This window comes from Mastomys coucha, unplaced genomic scaffold (genome assembly GCF_008632895.1).
Source record: "Mastomys coucha isolate ucsf_1 unplaced genomic scaffold, UCSF_Mcou_1 pScaffold12, whole genome shotgun sequence".
In the NCBI taxonomy this organism is placed as follows: Eukaryota; Metazoa; Chordata; class Mammalia; order Rodentia; family Muridae; genus Mastomys; species Mastomys coucha.
The window spans coordinates 41,924,707-41,943,630 of NW_022196894.1; the positions used below are offsets into that span (position 1 = coordinate 41,924,707).

Below are 18,924 nucleotides of genomic sequence, written 5' to 3' on the forward strand. Positions count from 1 at the left end.
GATGACCAACAGTGTGATTAAAAAATAGTCATTTGGGTTGTGGCTTATTTGTAAATTTTGTGTAATAAATTTTACGCAAAGCCAGGCACAAGATGGCTCAGTGGGTAATGGTACTTGTTACCAAGTCTGACAATCTGCACTCTATGCCTGAAGCCACATGCTGGAGATAGAACTGACTTACTCCCATGTACGATTGTCTAGCTTCCCCATACAAACTCCTACCCCTCCACACACAAGAATGAATGTTATGAAGGTGGGACTGGTTTTATGAGAGCATTATGCTGATAAGACTATATTGTCTCATGAATAAAAGCAGGAAAAAACTTAAAACATTAGCAAGTTAGTCTGAGTAATAGAAGAGGATATGTGATGAGGAATTTGTCCCAAGAATTCAAAGTTCTGTAATTCATATTCCATCTTAATAAATGAAGAAAAAGTCTGCCAGAAGTACACCTAGCTTCTTGGTCTATTTCCACTTCCAGCTTTTACTGTCATGTGTTTCGAATTTCCTGGCATCTCCAACATCCCTGGGGGATTCACCTTCCTAGTTTCCTGAAGTGACCTTTCTGGATCTCCTTACAAATCAGAATCTTGACCCTGCCACATGTTTAGATTCAGTAGTCTTGTGGAACCGCCTTAAGCCTCTTGACAAGTCTGTCTTGCCACCTAAACTAGCTCCATTAAGATGCTCAAGATACGGGTATCTCCTTGGCTCACAGTTGTTGGACCTGAGAAAACCTCTCCACAGCTGGTTTTAAGCAGGGAGTTCTAATGACATTCTCAGGTTTTCTTCAGATACTGCATTTTTGTAAAATGGAACATTTGCTGGGTAAGTTCTTGCACACACTTTTCTTATTAACCCAGTGAGTCCGAGGTTTTACTTAATGGCATTAATCTCTTAATTATAGATGTTTTGACTTTACCTATTTTCCACTTTGAACTTGGTTGTAATTTTTTCATATCTTTTGCTCCCTTACTGTACATTTCAGTAAGAGCAGTAAGCAGTACTTAGGCCACAGCCTGAATTCTGTTTCTTCTTGAAATTTTCTCCATCAAACAAACACTTGTGCTGCTTTGGATTGTGCTTCATGAAGTTTTCTGAGCATGAGGTGAATGTAACAAGTTCTCTACTAGAATATATCACGAATGGTCTCGCGAGTAATCTCGAGAGTCCTAGTTCCTTTTCTGAAATCTCATGAGTTTGGTCTCCGCTTTGTGTTTCTCTAGACACAGTCATCTGAAGGCCCACTAGAATGCCCAGTTTACACTCTTGCTTACTTTATTCTAGAGTTCTAGACCTTGGCTCCAAATTCATGTTCCTCCAACACGTTAAAAAAACAAAAACAAAAACAAAAAAACCTAAGTACCATATAGTATTTACCATAACAGCTCTATATCATTGCCAGCTTTCTATATTAAATTACTCGTTGCAATGGTATGATTTTTGTTTTGGTTGGTTGGTTGTTTAAAGGGGAAGGCATAGCAGCAGGAGTGAAGCATCTCATCACAATGCCTCTGTATTCAGAAAGGAGAGGGCTGAATGCTGGTACTCAGCTCTCTTCCCCTCCTTTTCCTTTCCTTCTTCCTCTCAGCCCACTGGGGACCCTTCCTTATAGATAGTGTCACATTCAGAGTGAGTCTTCTTTGGTTAAAACTTTCAGGGAACTTCTTCAAAGGTACATTCAAGGTGTGACATTGACAAGGAAAGTTAGCCTTATTGTGTCAGAAAATTTGAAGGATAAAGAATTAAAGAACCTGAAAGCTATAAAAGTCTTCAGCTACCATACTTATTGGTGAGATTTCTATTCACTTATTTTAGTTTTGCATGCATGTGTGTCTGTGTGAGGAGGGTGTTAGATCCAGTTGATCACCTGAAACTGGAGTTAGAGTTGTTATTCCCATGTGGGTTCTGTGAATTGAACCCAGGTACTCTGGAAGAGCAGCTGGTGCTGTTAACCATTGAGCTGCCATTTCTAGCCCTGAGATAATGCCTTTTTTTAATCTGTAAGATTGGAAAGAAGGTAAAGTAAGCTACTTTCAGCACTTGTATACTATCATAACTGCCATAGTCCAGTGACAAAGGGGAAAGTTTTTAGCATGGAGTTTGGAAAGAAGTAGAACAGTTTTATTTGCAGATGATATGATTAAACAGAAGATGTTGCTGGTGGTTTTGGAGAACTTTACTACTTTAGTTCACATGTTACAAAGTTGAATAAAAATAAAGTGGTGCCAATGTCAACAACCCAACTAATGCTACAGAATTTAGTATAGAAATATACCTACATTTGCATGAGTACTTTGTCAAACACATGAAAGTATTTCAACAGTGTATGGATAATTTGTCAATACCCAAGTATCTTCACAATATACAAAAACAAAACAAAAACCTTAAAAGTATAATGACTCAGTCCTCTGTAGTCCTAGGTACTCATAACTGAACAACACCAACCTGGACAACAGTAAGAATAAGTCATTAAGGAAGGAATGAAAGCCAGAAGTCAAAAGTCTGTGTGACCTTGTATTAATTAGTAAAGTTTGCTTTTACATCTGGAACCACAGGCATGTTCCAGATGTAATCTATAAGATAGACTTAAGTGTTAGCACAGAGATCCACCTGCCTGCTTTCCAAGTATTTAGATTAAAGCCATGTACCACCACCACGATGCAGGATCCAGCAGTGCTTTTGAAGACATCATTAAGAAACACAAAACTCAGGCTGGTGAGATGGCTCAGTGGATAAGAGCACTGACTGTTCTTCTGAAGGTCCTGAGTTCAAATCCCAGGAACCACATGGTGGCTCACAACTATCCATAATGAGATCTGATGCCCTCTTCTGGTGTGTCTGAAGACAGCTCCAGTGTACTTAATTATAATAACAAATCTTTAAAAAAAGAAACACAAAACTCTATGGACCTTTTGTTTTATGATACACAAATGGCATTCAACCCATGGGGTAACAAACTTCAATATCCTTGAGACTGAGGAAAGAGGGGTTTAGGGTAGTGGATTTGCTTTTGATTAGAAGTTAATATGCATATGTTAAAGGTCTTTTCAGAAAATCTTGACCTAAGACTTATAACCTGGCCAAACAGGTATTTCAAGAACAAATTCAAAAATAACTGGAAGGGCTTCTAGAACAATAAAGCTTTATACTGACATTCTAAGAGTGGATTTCTAAATGAAAAGATGTATGTTTCAGTTGCTTCAAGGACTTAACTGGCTAAGATTCAGATCTCACCTCTTCATTTCTGGAGAACAGATAGAGCAATGGCATAATTAGGCTGATATTCATAATAAATCTGTGAAAAGATTGACTATGAAGACATGAGGAAATGCCATCTCCATTGTGACCTTTGCTGCTGATTGCTTTCTTGTGCCCTGGCTTCATAAGTGACGACAACAGCTATATTCCAGGGTGGTTATGTGGATAAAACAGGTTAGTAAATATAAGTCATTCCTGTAAAAAGCTATAAAAACCCCAATAACAAAATGGCTGAAAGCCCTAGTACAACATATAAAGGACTTTTACACATCAGTGAGAGATGCTTTAAAAAGTAGATGTGGAAATATGCTCAGCATGTAGTTATTAGAAAAAGTGTAAGTGGGGCCTGGTGGCGCACACCTTTAATCACAGCACTTGGGAGGCAGAGGCAGGTGGATTTCTGAGTTCAAGGCCAGCCTGGTCTATAGAGTGAGTTCCAGGACAGCCAGGGCTACTCAGAGAAACCCTGTCTCGAAAAAAAAAATCCAAAATAAAAATTACAAGCTCTGGAAAAAGCTGAGATATTTCTTCTGGAAACATGGAAATAAACACTTGTACCAATCCTATTCATAAAGCCAAAGACAGGCTTCTAAAATAAGATGGACGGCCTAACTATGAAGATTACAAAAGCAAGTCTGTTGAGTGTGTGGTTGCAGGCAAAAGCCATGAAGTATAAACCTAGCTATGCAGCTCAGTGTAGCAGCTGGACTCTGATTACACATGGTCACAGGTCAAGACTCAGTGGTCCTAGAAGCAGAGGATGTGGGCTGGTGGAAGAGAGGGCTGCCACTGGAAAGAAACACATTTGTTTAAATAATTGCCTTTCTGAGCGAGGAGGGAGTAGGTGGAGCTGAGCCTGGAGCTTCTGCCCAGAGTTGCTGCTGACGTTCAGTCTTCAACCCATGTCAGAAGGTTCCTTTCAGGAAATGAATCTGAGGGTGGAAATAAACAATCAGATTCTGAGGGACTTGACCTGTAAAATGACTAGTTTCAGGTGGATACTGTATGTTATTACCAATATAGACACTAAGAAGTACACACCAGCATACCTAGGTATCATCTCAATCTAATTAGTGATGTGGAATAAAACTAGCAAGAGACTCCTAGTTGAGATTTGAACTTTATATTTTCATGTCTCATTTATTTCTATGAGTTTGTACTCATATGCACAGCACATGTATGGAGGTAAGAGGTCTACTTGGAGTTCCTTTTCTCCTACCATGTATGTTCTGGAGCTCAAACTCAGTCACCAGGCTTGTTGGCAATAGCACCTTTACTCTGAGCCATCACACTGTGTCTGTCACTAGCTTGAGATTTGGACTTCAATCAGAAAATGAGGATTAATAGTAAAAGTTAATATCCTGACCTTTCTTAATAAGAAATATTTGATTTTTTGGTTTTGTTTATTTGATTGTTTGAATGATTACTTGTTTTTAAGACATGGTTCCTCTGTGTAGCCCTGGCTGTTCTGGAACTCACTTAATAGGCCAGGCTAGGGTAGACCTCACAGACATCTGCCTGCCTTTGCCTCCTGAGCACTGGGATTAAAGGTTCTTGTCATTACCACCTGGCTTGTTTCTCTCTATTTTTAAATCATGTAAAAAAAATATTAACGATGGCTCAAAAACCTTTTAAATTCTGTTTTCTGAATCATCGAACTTTGTTTTGCATCTGGATTTGGCATGCCCAGTACTAATTCCAGCACTCATAGTCAGGATGCAGAGGGAGCTGGATCTCTTTGAGTTCAAAGCCAGACTAGTCTACACATTGAGATTCTGTCTCAAACAACAAAACCCCAGAATGTTTTATTTTTCACTTAGAATTAATGTATTATAGTTCAGGATCCAGTTTAGCCTGGATTTGATAGTTGTTACCCATAAAACCTTATATTTATACTAACATGGAAGTGATTTCATGTAGCTGGACATATTAACATTATAGTTTCATGGATTAGTATTACTATTATTGCTCTGATCATAAGGCCTCTGCTGCTTGGACTAGGGAATGACAAATCTATTCAAAAGCTAATTAAAACTCACTGGCCTGGCCCAGATGGGACAAGGAAGTGAAAAAGAAATCAAACTGCTTATTAGCACCAAGTTTGAAGTAATAGTAAAGGCCTATTTGATCAAAGATTTTCAAAGTGCGGAGGAAACATAAAACAGAGTTACTGTTTATTTTTTCTCAATGCAAGGTCTGTTTCCACTGTACATAGGTTCAGGTAATTCCTATTAGGCCCTGCCTTCCAGTCCAATTGGCTGTATCTGGTTGTGAAAAGCTCATAAATCTTTCACCACCACTAGGTGGAGAATCAGACACCTGTCTCAGGGAGGCAGGTTTGTGAAATGAAACAAAACTAGGAAAAGATAGCTGGAACCACGGTTCAAAAGCTACAAACGCACCTTGGAGGACTCTGAAGTCTCTGGTCTTAAACAAGGGTGTCTAGTAGCCTAAATTTAGGGTTCCAATCCCATCCCCCCAAAGCCGCGCACTCACTCCCTTCGTTGGGGGCTGCAGACCATTTCTGAAAACGGTCTTTGTGCAAATAAAGGACGTCAAGAGTCCACAGTATACGAATCCCTGCAGCCTCGGGTCTGCAAAGATCTTGCACTGAGGGAAGTCACACAGGACTGAATTCTCCACCTCCGTTTATCGTCTTCTAATCCTCCCGCCTAAAGGGACTTGTCTATCTCCGAAACCCTTTGCCGCCCTCCTCCTCTTCAGTTTTTTTCACTTCTAAGCTTGCACTGAAAGCTGCCTGAAGCATAATACAGAACAGGGTGCAAGGAAGTTTCTTAAAACATCTTTTTTTTTTTTTCCTAGCTTCTCAAAGCGTCCCCTTTAAGGAACCAGGCCCACCTCTCTCTCATCCACCTACTGGCTTTCCTTTCTGCCTGTCACTCTACCTTTAAGAATATTTCCTGTTCTTTCAACCCAACTTGCACACCTCCGCCCCCCGGCCTTGGTCATTGGGCCGCCTGAGGCCTGTTCCCTCCTAGCTCTTCCCTCCACCTCCTCCCGCCCTCCAGCCTAGCGCTGCGGAATCCCGGCTTCTGATTGGCTACGACAGCAGCCTCCCCAGCACCGGATTGGCAGGCCGGTTGGTCGGGGCGGGCGCGAGGCACATCCAGGCTAGGCTGTGCGCGTGCCGAGCCGCGGCCGCGGGAGGGGCGGGAGGGGCGGGGGGAGGGGGGCTGGGAAAGTTGAGGCCGTGCTGCCGCCGGGTCTCCGGCCTCGAGGGCTCGGGCTCGCTGCGGCGGCGGTGGCCGCGAGGAGAGGCGGCGGGGGCGGGGGGAGAGGAGGGCCCGGGCCCGCGCTCCCCCAGCCCCGCAGAAACAGGCGGCGGCTGTGGACCCAGAGGCTCGCCTAGACGGCCAGACACCGCTGCCTTCCGCTCCTGGGACCATGACCCAGGCGGGGGTCGCCGCCGCCGTGGCCCGGAGCGCGTCACCGGCGGGTGAGTGGCCGCGGGAGGGGGCGCTGACAGCCGGGACCGCGGCTGCGGGGGCGGCTCCGGGGGGCGGCCCCGGGCTCAGCTCCACCCACCCCCTCCTAGCAGCGGGAGGCGAGGACTAGGCTGAGTGCCCCTCGTTCCTGGGGACCCCAGAGCTCCCACCTGGCCCGGGGCGATCGCTCTTTTCACCCCGGCATGCTCGCACCCTGGGTGCCAGGCCTGAGGGAACTCGCCCTGTTCCCGGTGCGCGCCGGCGGACAGAGGCCCCATGCTGTCCTGGGTGCATAAAGAGCTGGGCAGCCAGGTCCCCACCGGGTGGCCTTTGCTAGCCTCCTTCACCTTTTGCCAGCTCTTCCATCTCTTTACTTGTCTTCTGACTTTCCTTCTGACCCACTCGTCAAACTCTTGCTGCTTGCTTTTGTAACTTTCACCCCTGTGTCGGAGAGTTAGGCTGGCATTTTCTTTTTAGAAGCCCATCTTTTTTTTTGCTTCTGAATAGCACTGGTCCAAGCGAATGGCATTCTTGCCCGATTTCAGTTTCCTGAACAAGCATGAAGTTTCTGGACGCTTGCTGAGGTTGGGCATTTGGGAGATTGAGTTCCCTTCTCTCTGTGGGGTCCCTTTTGCTTTTATTGACCTCGCCTGTAGATAAAGAGACCACATAAAACTAACTGCCAAGTCCAACTAATGTTCAAATAACATTTTACCACTAAGTAGAGTGAATTAACACACATGATAGGTTGGGCCGACTTTATAGGTAACAGTGGCAGAGTCTTAAAGGAAACTGATGAGTAAGTGGACTTACTCAGTAGCTTTTCTCCATGGCCAGTCAGACTTTGCTTTTTTCGGGTCCAACAGTTTCCTTAGTGACCTCCTTTCCCTCAGAATATTTGACTTGCTATATAGATACTATGTTTCCATTTCTTTGGGAAATACACAAAGTATTTGTTGCAAACTAAGGAAGATTCGTTGTAATCATTCCACTTTCTGAAACCAAGAGTTGTAAACGAAAGTTGTATCAAGAAGCATCCAAAGGCCCACCAGCCACTTATGACCCAGAGTGACCGTAAAAGTGGTCCAACCCAAAATCGAAAGCTTATTCAATACCTTGAGAGGTTTTTTTTTTTCCTTTCTTAATTTCATTGTGTGGCTCTAGAGAGTGAACCTTGTAAATGATAAGGTTGTGTCACAATGTCAAAAGGTTGGGCACTTAGTCTAAACAGTATGACTTTTGTATAGATTAACAGTAGTTTGGTGACGTCTGTGCATTGATGAAATGTAGAACATTTTTGATACAAAAGTGTTTCCATTCAGTGTAGTAAGGGCCACTTAGAATAGTTATTTTCTAGCTTAGTTGTCTATAGACCAAGTTTTTTTAAAAAAATATTTTACAGTGAGCTAATTTTGTATGAAACATACACACACACACTCACGCTGTTTAACTCTGGCTAGAAGAGACGCTTCCACAGATAGCAAACTGGGAACCACTGCCAATAAACCCAGGTGTTAATGTTATCTCACATTGTTCCTTCCTGTGGTCAAGCTCAGTGGTTCCTAAACTGGACTGTTCGTTATAAGCACCATGTTTCACTTCCCAGACGTTACCTTTAATCTGGAGGGAGGTAGGCTGTGGGGTATACCTCTTAAAACTCTCCAGGCTATTCTGCTTTCCAGCCAAGGCTGAAAATTACCTTAAGCTTGGTACAATGTTCAGACTGGTCTGCTTATATTCCAGGGTTTTCCTTGGCAAGCCTTAAGTTGTGTATTCAACTTTTGCCCCACAACCTTCCATGTGAACCTTTGGACCCCTCAGATAATGCAATTTAGATCCCTGCTGTTGCTAACTGGGTGTTTCTCAGGAAATGGATATCCACTCCTTGTAAATCTCCTTTATATCAAGTAATTGTAGTAACAGACCCCTTAAATATGAAATCTTTGGTATGTAAATGCACATATATCCTGAGCGTTCATGCATGTGTGAGTGTTTTTGTTTGGTTGGGTTTTTGGGTTTTTTTGGTTTTTCAAGACAGGGTTTCTCTGTGTAGCCCTGGCTGTCCTGGAACTCACTCTGTAGACCAGGCTGGCCTTGAATTCAGAAATCCACCTGTCTCTGCCTTCCAGGTGCTGGGATTAGAGGCGTGTTCCACCACTACCCAGTGTGTGTGTGTTTAATATAGGGTCTCTGCTCCTGGACTCACCTTGAGTTTGCAGCAATCCTCAGACTTTTGTCTCCCAACTGCTGGGATTACAGATGTGTGCCCTCATACTTCCTACCAACAATAGTCTTAGATTTTTAAATTATGTTATTGAGAGAGTTGGGGGTGGGTCTGCATTTGCTGTATATGTTTGGGGATCAGAGGACAACTTGAAAGACAATTTTCTGCTATGTGGATTGGACTCAACTTGTCAGGCTTGGCAGCAAGTACTTGGTGAGCCATTTACCAAGCCAACAACAAATTTTGTTTTGTTTTGTCTTTCCAGACAGAATTTCTTTGTGTGTCCTTGGCTGCCCTGGGACTAGATGTGTAGACCACCAGGCTGGCCTTGATCTCAAAGATCTATCTCTGCCTCTGCCTCTGCCTTCCAAGTGCTAGGACTAAAGGTGTGTGCCACCACCACCCAGATTCTGAATCTATTTTTGTTGGTGGTTTTTATTTAGTTTCAAATTTGATCACTCTGAATTGGACAGCCAGTAAGGGGGTGGGGTGGTGGGGTGTGTTCATCCTTGGGTGAGGCTAATTCTCCTCCCAACAGTAGTTAGTTGTTGTAAGTGTTTTGTATAGGGCTGGGAACTTGATGAAATTTTCTTCCTTCCACATTAGCATGTCCATTGAGATCACCATTGTGTTCTGATCTCAGTTTTGCAGCTGTTTCTAAGAGAAACCATTTCACTACAGACCACTGCTATTCTGGCTCCTACCATCTTTCCTACCCCTCTTCCATGTTTCCAGAACCCCAGATGCAGGAACTGTGATGTAGATGTATCTTTGGGGGCTGCCTCTCCATAATCTGTTGATCTCTGCATCGTGTCTTGTGGTAGGCTTTGGTTTTTGATTTTGGGATGGTCTCCATTTGCTTTAAAGAGAATTGTGTCATGAAGGGTGGTAGCTAATCCTGGAAAAGTGGCTCCTGTACCTTGACATGGTTTTGTGATATGCTCTCTTTGAACTTTCAAACTACTTGTTGTTTAAAAGACTCCCTTAAGCCGGGCAATGGTGGCACACACCGTTATTCCCAGTACTTGGGAGGCAGGGAAGCTGATTTCTGAGTTCGAGTACAGCCTGGTCTACACAGTGAGTTCCAGGACAGCCAGGGCACACAGAGAAACCCTGTCTGAAAAATAAAAAGACTCCCTTTATACTGGTAGTGTGAGTTCATTCAACATATATACTTGTTTGGTTTTTTGTTTGTTTGTTTGTTTGTTTGTTTAACAATTCAGTGGCAAAGAGTTTTGTTCCTGTGGCTTAAAATTCTCTTGAGCTCATTACAGTCGTGGGTTTGGGTTTGATTCCTGCTATCGAATAGCAGTGTCCTCATCCCTTAACTAGTATTGAATTACTTTGTGAAAGTGTTGTTGTTGTTGTATGAGACAGTATACCTTGGAATTCCATATGTAGACTAGGCTAGTCTCAAGTTCTTGAGATCCACTTGTGTCTTCTTCCAAGAACTATAGTTGCCCACCATGCTTTGCTTTCAGACATTTTTTGCATATTTCCCTGTGTTTTTTCAGCAGGTTGGTTATTTTCTTTTTTGCGGTCCCTAAACTTTATGTTAGTACTTATCACATAGCCACAGGTATATGTTTGTCTGACTGCCAGCCTTCAGGGCCTCTATGTTCAAGGGCATGATCTTCATTGTATTTCTAGATACTATTGCAGTATTACAGAGCTAGAACACTCCAACCATAGGAACTGTGTCCTCTGGTACTGAATTTGTCACTGACAGACACTGGAAAAAAATGTGTTAAATGTGACTGCCATACTTTATTATACAAAGGGTATTAAACATACCATTAACAAAAGTTGATTTGACATTAATTGGCTTTGCCAAGACTACATACTAACTTTAGTTATGGATTCAGATCCCTTAAATGTATAATCTTCCATATGTGCATGTATATATACCTTAAGCATTTTTCTCTGAGCTTGTTGTCCATAAAATATTTGTGAAACCCTTACTAATAGGAAAACTGTTAACTGTTCAATTGGATAATTTTTCTTTTTCTCATTTAATTTTCCATGTGGGTACAATTGTGCTACTTCAGAAGGCCAGATCTTTTAATTAGATCAGTAGGGCTTGATAAGTTGCTCCTATTAATGTGCTAATACTGTGTTTTTAATTCAGTTCATCAAGTATTTATTGAGTACTTACATTTGCCCAGCACCATAGGTGCTAAAGAGAATATAGAAATAGTAAATAGTGAACTCAGCTCATAAGAAAATTTGGGGAAGACTGGGGAGCACCCACATCAGGCAGGTAATTAAGGGACTCCCTACACCATTCACTGAATGCCAGACTATAACTTATGAGATGAGGAGGAGGGAGAGGAAGAGGAGGAAGAAGAACAAAAACTAGGAAAGACCCCTTATTTTCTTTTGCCTGTGGCTGGTTGAGGAAACCCAGATATCTTTTTTTTTTTTTTTTTTGGTTTTTTGAGACAGGGTTTCTCTGTTTAGCCCTGACTATCCTGGAACTCACTCTATAGACCAAGCTGGCCTCAGAAATCCTCCTGTCTCTGCCTCCAAGTGCTGAGATTAAAAGCATGCGCCACCACTGCCCTGCAACCCAGATATCTTTACCTCCCAATTACTGAAGCCATCCCGGGATCTCTGGTGAAAGAATTCTCACATTAGCTGCTGTAATTTCTTAAGCAACAGAAACCATAGAGAAATAAAACAAAAGATGGCATCCTGAGATAGGTACCAACCAGTTCTACATCCGCACCACGTGCAGGACCAAATTCTCTTTAGTTATTAGCAACAGAATTTTGACTTGGGCTAGTGTAATCAGAAAATAGAGAGAGTCATAGATGAATACTGGGCAAGATCACAGAACTAGAAGAGCATTCAGAGTGAATCCTGAAGAAGATGAGGAATGCTAGTCCAGAGGTCAGCCCCAGCCAGCTTTCCTTCTTGTGCAGGGAGTCTTAGCTGTTAGCTCTGTGCCACACCTCTGATGTCAGCCCATGTTTGAAGTCCTGTTTGAATTTAAGAGTGGGGTGGAGGAGCTCTTCAAAGGAGACTCTGGCTATTGCTGCCAGACAGCCAGAGCTGCAGGTATTTTCTACAGATGGTCTGTATTTGGCAGTGTGGAAGCCTTTGGTGAGCTTGGCGTATGCTGTTTTTGGAAAGTCAGCATTAGCTGTCTGAAGAGTGAATGGAAAATAAGGAAGAGGGAATCGTAAGTGTAAATTAGTTCTTCAAGAAGCCCTACTGTCAGAGAAAGAGAAGTTATTAGGCCCAGAAAAGAAATCATTCAAGTCTTTCAAATGGAGAAACATGAATAAGGTTGTATTTTAATGGAAAAGCACCAGTAGGGTAGGGGAGAGTAAATTATCAAGGAAAGAAAAGAATATGATGTAACAGGTTACCGATTAGTGAGATTGGTGGTGGTTGGGGGGGGGGGGCGGTCCAGGGTATAGGAAGAGAGTTTGTGTTAGCTAGAAATGCTAGGAAACTTATAAGGGGGACGGACTTGCCTTGGACTTTGAAGGCTAGGTAGGAGTTGGACAAGCAGAGAAAGGTAAAAAGGTCATTTCAGTGGGAAAATATCGAGAACTTAGGGACAGTGAATTTACCATTAAGAACAAGAGGAGCTTGGATATCTGAGTTGGATAGGAGGGAGAGTAAACCAGCTAGTTACCCATAGTGTTGTGCCAGGTAGATGTGGGTGGGTGAGACTGAAAGCCGGGACTCAGAGTTTAGACATGATCCAGTAGTTATTAGGCAAGGGTACAGTGTCCTTTGGTATTCTGTAGAGTTTTTCCCCAGGCTCTCTCCACAGGTATAGAAACTTTAAAATATAAAACTGTCCTTTAGGGGCTGAGCCGATGGCTCAGTGGTTAAGAGTACAGGCCATTCTCGCAGAGGACCCAAGTTTGGTTCTTAGCACCCATGTGCAATGGATCACAACCACTTGTAACTCCAGCTCTAGGAAATCTGACACCTCAGTCCTTCTGAAGCACCTTCAGTTGGGTATACATACCCTATTCCATACATACACATAATTTTAAAAAATTAAATCTTCAAAATGTCACTATACACAATGGCATAATGTTTGTATGTTTGCATAACCTATACACATTCTCCTATATACTTCAAATTGCTTATAGATTATTTGTAATACATCAAACTCAAATGCTTTATGAATTCAGTCATACATTGTAAAAATGAGATAGTCTGAGAAATGTGGAAATGTAATTTCATTATCATGTAGACATCGTATAGTATATGCTTATGAGCCTAGATGTATATAAGTCTTATTCTCTGTCTGTTCTTCCAGGCTACAAACTTATCTGCCACATTATTATCATAGATATTATAGACAGTCATAATATGGCCTTGCTTATATATATAAACACATACAGGCATAGAAAAGGTACACTAAATATGAGGTAAATAGGACTCTTCAACTCCGTTACAGTGTTAGGGGAACACTATTGGATTTGTGGGCTGTGAATAAGTAAATATCATTATGCAGTGCATGGATATATCTATTAGTACTGTATTTCTTTTAAGGTTTTATTTTGTCAACAAGATTGTACTGTATAGCCCAGACTGTCCTCACATTTTATACTCCTGCCTCAGTGTCTCAAGTGCTGAAATTATGCACATTACCACAGAGGTCCATCTGTATCGTACTTTAGAAAACATCGTCGCAAGGGGAAAATATCTGTAGATCCTCGGTATAGCTAAAAATTTCTCCCAATATTTTTGGTTGAATTTACAGTGTGGTAACACATGCTTTTAATCCTATCCCTAGGGAGGCAGAGGCAGGCAGGGTTTTGTTAATCTGAGGACAGCCTGGTCTATAGAGCAAGTTCTAGGATAGTCAAGGCTACACAAAAAAATCTCAAAAAGCCAAAAGCAAAAACGAAAAACTTGCTGAATTCATGGATATGGAGCTCTGTATACAGAGGGCTGATGTTGCTGTAAGTTCTAGAGCATGAGGAACATGACAGAATTTAGTGAATTGGAGGAAGAGAGCAGTACAATATTGGGGTGGGTATAAAACCCATGAAGAACAGGAAGAGGCTTCAGAGCCAGACATGTAAAAAGGTAACCTAAGCTAACATGGTAATGAACAGGGAAACATAAATGGGATAAAAATAATAGCATTTGTTAAGGAGATCTGAGTTTGAGATTGTGACCAGATTAATTGATAAAATGGAGACTTGGGATGAAGTAGCTCTTTTACAAGCTGAGGAAGTTTAGTACGCTCCAAATAGACTTCTTTATTTGTTCTGAATGTTCTAATGAGAACTTTACCTATCCGAAGATGCAAAGGAGCATGAAAATTGAAAGGAAGCTTTATTTTACATATAATGGTTTTAACCAGGAAAAAAAAAAACATAAAAGGGAAGAGAGTAATGAAAATGGGAACTCAAATGAGAAAGAAGCAAGAATTCCTAATTGGGCAGGGCAGTGGTGGCACACGCCTTTAATCCCAGCACTTGGGAGGCAGTGGTAGGCGGATTTCTGAGTTCAAGGCCAGCCTGGTCTACAGAGTGAGTTCCAGGACAGCCATGGCTACACAGAGAAACCCTGTCTGGAAAAACAAAACAAAACAAAAAAAAATCCTAAGAATTCCTAATTGGGGATGGGGGGTTGGGGAGAGGAGACATGTAAGTAAGAAAAGAATAAGACCAACGCAAGGGGTGGAACTTCAGAAAGGTCTTTGATTTGATAAAGTTAGTCCCTGGCTGTCAAGGAAGTCTTTCCATTGGTTTGAGCAATCTAACAGTCCTGAACCAGGAAGGAGTAGTGAAGTGAAAAGATAGAAAAAGCAGATTTCTTGTTGAATGTGAAGAATCTCTTTACATTTTGAAAGCAAAAAGTCAAATGTGGAGGAAGCAATAAATTGCTGCTGAGGGAATTGCTGATAATGGAGAAGAATTAGCTTTGGGAAGCTCTAGAGGGATAAAAGATACATGGGCATGTAAATTGTCCATTGTGCCAGCCCACACCTGCCTTCTCAGGCAGTGGGAGGAGAGGAGAGCTAGCTAACTTCCTGAGCTCCTGCTGTGAAGTGGGTGCTTTGCTACATCCACTGAATATGGTCCCTTGAGTCTTGTCAGGGGCTGCTGCTGCTGCTGATCTCTGACTTCAAGCCTGAGGATGCTGACTCTGATGAGTACTTCACAGTCAATGCTGAGTCTGACATCAAAGGCTGTTTTCACAGCACTTTAGGATTACTCACTGATCTGGGTAAAGGATACATCAAGGATACATGGTAGCAGTTGTATTAGGGAATACAGTGATTATGGCCCAGAACCATTTTAGGAACTAATTTTTGTTTTATTTTTTCTCTTTTTCTTGTGTGTATTTGTGTGCACACACCTGAGCACATATATGTGTGTGCATCTAAAAGGTCAAGAATGACATGGGGTGTCATCCTTGGTTGTGTTCCAGTGTTGTTTGTTTGTTTATTTTTAGACAGGTTCTCTCGACAAACCTGAAGCTCTACTTGCTGCTGTCTTTCCAGGGCACAGGTTGCATGTGCTCTGTTTTGTGTGTGTGTGTGTGTGTGTGTGTGTGTGTGGTGGGGGGTGCTGGGAACTGAACTCAGGTACTCTTTGGCTTTATCACTGAGCTATCATCCCAGCCATTTGTTCCCTTGGATTCTGTGTGTAGAGTGCAATAGCCAAAGCTTGAACAATTTGAGCAATAAAGTAAGTTTAGCATTGAATTGTGACTCAGCAAATAAGATACCTATGAGCCCATATTGATGCGAACTAATGGTTGAATACATTTCTATAGAATTCTAGAAACTATATTTAGATAGCGTGGTGTTTGAATAGGTGTGGCTCCTATAGACTCACGTGTTTGAAAGCTTAGCCCACAGGGAGTGGCACTATTAGGAGGGATAGCCTTTTTTGAGTAATTATGACCTTGTTGGAGGAAGTGTGTCAAGGGCTTAAGCTCCCAGTGTGGAATTCCAGTCCACACTTGCTCCTCCTTGCTGACTTTGGATCTAGATGTTGAACTCTTAACTCCTCCAGCCATGTCTGCCTGATTGCTACCATGCTTCCCATCTTGATGGTAATGGACTAAATGTCTAAAACTGTAAGCCAGCCCTAATTAAAGATTTGCCTTATTTATAAGAGTTGCATTCGTCCTGGTGTCTCTTCACACCAATAAAATTGTAACTAAGACAATATTTCTCTGAGAGAAAAATTAATTCACTGTGTGAGCAGGGCATAGAAAGCAAAAGTATAATATTACTTGAAGTGTTTCAGGAATTTTGAGGAGAAAATCAATGAAGATAATATTTTTATAACAAATCTTACAGTATTATCTGAATAGTTTATTATAAATACATATTTATTTGTATAATGAAAAAATGCTAGCTAAATAACTAACAGAAAGTGAGACGATGGGGGTACAACTTAGACCTCAAACCCTGGGACGGCTATTTTTTGTAGATTGAAAATGTTTGAAATTTTTGAAAATTACAAACTTGTGGATTCAGACTAATGCTAAATCTTGCCATGCAGAGAAACTTGTAAACCTCATACTTCAAGTTGAGTTTCTTCAAATCAGTTCTGGAAAAACTTGGATTAAAGTTCATTGTGAATTCAAGATGGTGAGAAAGTACCTAGGTACTGTGGATTACCAGACTTGAAAGCCGCAGTCCCAGTACTGGGTAGGATGCCTTGCCAGTTATTAGTACCTGGTAGGATACTGTACTGGTTATTAGCACCTAGTAGGATACCGTGCTGGTTATTAGCACCTGGTAGGATACCGTGCTGGTTATTAGTACCTGCTAGGATACTGTGCTGGTCATTAGTACCTGCTAGGATACTGTGCTGGTTATTAATACCTGCTAGGATACTGTGCTGGTTAGTTTTGTCAACTTGACACAATCTAGAATTCCCAGGAAGAAACTCTTAATATGATGAATTACTTAGATCATACTGTACTGTGGGGCCGTCTATGGAAGACTATTTCATTGTTAATTGGTGAAGGGAGATCAAGACCATTGTAGGCTACATCATCCTCCAGGCAGAGGGTCCTGAATAGTCAAAGAGGGGAAGCTAGCTAAGAGAGCAAGCATCCAAGCAAGGATTCAGTTGTCTGGTCATAGAGATGATGTGACCTGCTTCAAGTTCCTGCCTTAACTTACCCTCAGTGGTAGACTGTAAGAACTGAAAGCCCGTTAAAGCTTTGTTTAGTAAGTTGCTATTGTCAGGGCATTTTATCACAACAACAGAAATGAAATATCTAATGCAGCATACCTGCATAAATTAGAAGCATTTTCCAGCTTTGGCTCTGTAGAGCCAGGGAGAGCATCATTTATCACGTCTTAGAGAATTATAATTTCGTGCTCTTTCCTTCAGAGGCACGTCTGGCTGCAGACTTCTGCTCACAGATACTTTTTTTTTTTTTTTTTTTTTTTTTTTTTGGTTTTTCTGCCTTCTAAGTGCTGGGATTTCACAGATACTTTGATAGCTCAAATATCTGTAGTCAGCATGCACATTCATAGCAATGAGGAGTGATTTTCACATATACTAAAACAGTGGCTCTTGGGGCTTGAGAGATGGCTCAGTGGTTGAGAATACTTGCTATTCTTCCAGAGGATCTGAATTTGGGTCCCATCACCCACACCAGAGAGTTCACAACTGCCTGTAACTCCAGCTCCAGGGGACTCAACTCTCTCTCCTGGCTCTGTGGGCACTTGCACACGTATGGCACCAGTATACACAAACATACACAATACAAAAAGTGGTTCTTAGCCAAGGTGCACTGGCTAGGGAGCTCTTAAAGATAGGGTTTCACTATGTGCTCCAGGCTGCTTGGTAATTCTGTCTCTTGGTTCAGTCTCCCAAGTTTGGAGACTACAGGTGTATTCACCATATTCAGGGGAAGTATGCTATTTACACACAGCTGTTGTGGCCTGCACAGTCGTCTCACCGGGAAGAAGACACGCGGACACTAGGATCCTTCTGCAGCAAACGTTTATTGCCCTCATCCAGAGGGAAAAGGGGCGAGCCAATAGTCGGCACTGCTTATATACACCACAGCGCGGCGTGTCCGCCCATGATTGGCTGTTTGCTCATCACCCCACGTGACACCCAGGGATGGGCCATGACTAGGCGTCTTTCACTCTACGCACATGCGCAAACAGTTGTTTACCAGGAGTCACAGCGGATGTGGTGCCATCTTGTCAAGGTGAATGCCTCTCCAGCTCTACCGCTCTCCATAAGGTGTAACTGATAACAGCTGTGCTGGGAAACACTAGCCACTGGTTTGTTTAATCAAGAATCACTGTATATTCAAGGAAAAGAAACCGTATAAATAAGACCAAGCCAAACAGCTAAATTAATCTTAGAGAAATTAAGTTGAGTATAACATAAAGGAATTTTTTTTTGTCCCCAAATCTCCTCAGATATTTGAGGAACTGCTATTACTATAAATTGACAATGGATTGCCACAAAGTTAAGACAGTTTTTAGGACTTTAGAAAACAATTTTTGAAATAGACTTTAGCAGCAGTGCATACAGCAGCTGGCTTAACCATTGACTCACCGGGGCAAGGAATTCTTCCAAAATCCTGTTCATAACGATAAAGAAAAATTATGTTTTGTTAAGGCATGGACTACAGACCTAGGAGAGATCTCTCATTTACTACTAGACTTCCAGATACTTTTAGTGAACCTCTAGCAGAAGTCGTTGGGCAGTTAGCTGATGGGCAGTACAGGGTGGTAAAACTTTTATTTTGGGAGGGGAGATCATAGGCGCAATTTGTTGTTTGGTAGCTTTTGATTACTTACATGTTTCCTTATTTTAAGATTCATTTTTAATTATGTATTTATATGTGTGTTTCTTGTGTGGGTATATGCATGTGAGTTCCAGTGCCTACAAAGGCCAGAGGTGTCAGACCTGGAACTGCAGTTCTATGGTTCTGAGAGCCAAACCTAGGTCTCTGCAAGAGTAGTTATAGTTAGTACATGCCCTTAATGGACAAGTCCTCTCCACACCATTGTCTTC

General features: G+C 42.0%; 1 protein-coding gene across 1 annotated transcript in view; it reads left to right on the top strand.

Annotated features, from left to right (window-relative positions):
• The first annotated feature begins 6,436 nt into the window (after positions 1-6,436).
• The window catches only part of Usf3 (upstream transcription factor family member 3), a 58,464-nt gene continuing 45,976 nt past the window's right edge, over positions 6,437-18,924 (top strand). The window contains exon 1 of the mRNA XM_031363957.1: positions 6,437-6,719. The gene's annotated coding sequence lies outside the window, so the exon portion shown is untranslated. The remainder of the gene's footprint in view (positions 6,720-18,924) is intronic.